This window comes from Belonocnema kinseyi, chromosome 4 (assembly GCF_010883055.1).
Source record: "Belonocnema kinseyi isolate 2016_QV_RU_SX_M_011 chromosome 4, B_treatae_v1, whole genome shotgun sequence".
Taxonomy (NCBI): domain Eukaryota; kingdom Metazoa; phylum Arthropoda; class Insecta; order Hymenoptera; family Cynipidae; genus Belonocnema; species Belonocnema kinseyi.
In genome coordinates, this window is record NC_046660.1 from 80027655 (window position 1) to 80030551 (window position 2897).

Sequence of the window (2897 nt, forward strand, 5' to 3'; positions counted from 1 at the left end):
CGACCAACAAAGAAGAATTCTTGTCAAAAAATATAATAATTGAATCTTCAAATAGAAACTATACATTTTCACCCACAAACGGAATAGTTAAATTTTCAGTTAAAGAAATGAATGTACGACAAGAAAAAGCAGGAATTTTCAACATAATAATAAATCTTGGACAAATTTCAATTAACTAGTTCAGTTTTCAATTAAAAATATGAATTCTCACAGATAAATGTAATAGTTTAATTATCATATAAAAATACTATTAATTCGTTAGGTAAAATGGAATAGTTGTATTTTCAGTTTGGAAAAATAATTTTCTACAAACAAAGATGCTGTTCGTTTAAGAAAATAGTTTGCATCTATCCGAAAAACGAGAAAATGGGTAAATAGGAGAATAAGGGAAAGACTGAAATCCAAAATTCCTTGACTGCATCAAACAACTGCTTCAGTTTCTAAGTTGTTGCATTTTAAGATTGAAATTTTGTGTGAAATGAGCTTCTGTCTACTAATCGATGACCCACGCACTGCAGGTGAACGCATGTCTGATAAACTCTCATATAGGGTCATAATTTATCAAATAAGAAAAATAAAAACAAAATTAGAAAAATAATGCAAAATTCTAGGTCCCACCGAGATTTGAACTCGGATCGCTGGATTCAGAGTCCAGAGTGCTAACCATTACACCATGGAACCTTGTAGTATTCATCCCCGAATGTTTTCTCTTGACGTAAATCCTCAATGCGAGTGATATCATCCCTTATCACGCTAAACAAAAGTCTCATTTTACAAATAAAAATTCATTAACTAACAAAGTACATAAATTTACATTCGTTTCCATGATATGCTTCTCTACATGGAAGCTCTATTTATAGGCTCTTAAACAGTTGTTAGATTACTTTATGTACTTGCTTTAATTTATTTTTTTACATTTTTTGATATAAATTTTCTAATACTATTTTGAATATTATTTAACAACTTTCAATGAACCGATCCCATAATTGTGTTTTATTTTGTCCTAATAATGTAACGAGTGCTACTGCTCTTGCAGCAACGATGAGTACTGTTGTAAATCAAGCTACGATTATTTATTGCCGTTGAAACAATAATTATTGCTAGAAGGACTATAAATTATAAGAACTCAATTGCTATTATTATGGTAATCCTCTATTCGGAGTACAATGCAAAATTGGCATTTCCCGTTCTTAACGCCATGGGGATTCGCGTTTTACTTACAAAATGCGAAGTCATTGTAGATGAAAGTATTTTCATAAACTAAAGATTAATTCACTGTTGATTCGTAAAGTTAAAAATTTAGTTGTTATATAATTTTTCATTTCTTACTAGATAATTATATAATTGCTCGATCTTGCTTTTAATTAACGAGAGAAAGTAAAGCTCTGCCTCATATATTTGAAATTTGTAACACTATAAAGAAATGGAAATAAGTTTTGGGGTCTTGCATAAATTACGAAGTCTTTGAGAAAAAAAATTTAACAGATTTTATTGTAAATAGCAGTTTATCAGCGCATTTTAGTTCACTAAATGTAAAGACCTTCTACATTCAATGTAAAACATCCATACACTGAAAAAAATATTACTTGATTCAAAGAAATTCAGTACTAAATACGTCCAATCAAATATTTCTTTGATCTAAAGAAATGTTCCTTATATCAAAAGTGTGTTTATTTCAAATTTCTTTGAATCAAGTGATATTTTTTATCAGTATATAACTTTATTAATAATTGTAACAGTATTTTTTGTAATTTATCTAATGATTTAACTAATACTATTACTGTTAGTATAATTATTTAAAATAATCATAAATTCATGAAATAATGATAAATTAATTACATAATTTCTTTAGAGCCTAAAATTTTGCGTAGCTCGGCACACTCTGTATAGTCCGAATTAAAAATTGTGCAGTCGAAAATCAAAAAGCGGTTGTCAACATCAACATTCCTCTTATTTTCCATAGACTTCACAGTCTCCTCTCTTATTCTCGAATTTGTACATAAATTTTAACTGAATTAATAGAACCCAATAGGAAAATTCAACTATTTTAAGTTAAAAAGTCCATTGCTTTCGGTTGAAAAGTGCGCTATTTAATTTATGGTTCAGAATTTTTATTTTTTAATTTAAATATTGTTGTTGAAAATGGAACAATAGTGTTGAAGTTCGTTTTTTATGGAAAAAATAATAATTTTCTTGTGTTAAAAATGTAACCGGTTGGCTGACAATTAATTTTGCCACCTCAAAAATTCAATATTATAATTTCAGTTGAAAATTCGTATTTTTTAGCAGAAAATAAATATTTAAATATAATTTTTTGTTTAAAAATAAACCTGTTCTTAGTTGAAGATTCATAATTGAGCTGCCGCGTGACAGAACCACCCCGACGCTCGAACGTAAAAGTATTGCCCGCGCGTCTCAAAACCAGAAAATTTTAAAAATCGAAATCAATTTGAAAAAATATAGAATTGTATAAAATAAGAAGATACAACCTTTTCATATTATAATTTTTGTTGGCAAACGTTTATTTTTAATAATAAAAGCGAAATATCGAATAAAAGTTTCTCTCTGATTTAATTAAGTTTTAAAACTAAATCGTTCTAACTCAACTAAATATTATTGGAATGAGCTCATATGCATTAGACTTATTCAAAATACTTTAGATATACCTAAGAATTCATGGAAAAGTTCACCGGTAAAAAGTATCTCGGTAACTTCGAATTTGAAACAACTTCCAGTGAGTGATTTGTTCAAAAATTTTGAATGAAGTTTTTCGGAAAGTCTCATATAGATTCGTTAGAAATTGACTGAGATATTCATACTTATAAAAAGTACTCGGCGTCTGCCCGCGCTCTCAGCGCGAGAGAAGGCTGTCTGACGAAGCAGTCCTCGCGACGCAT

General features: G+C 28.9%; 1 non-coding gene across 1 annotated transcript; it reads right to left on the reverse strand.

Moving 5' to 3' along the window:
- Positions 1-609: 609 nt before the first annotated feature.
- Trnaq-cug lies at positions 610-681 on the reverse strand. The gene has a single exon. It is a non-coding gene; the product is annotated as a tRNA-Gln (tRNA).
- Positions 682-2897: the final 2216 nt, after the last annotated feature.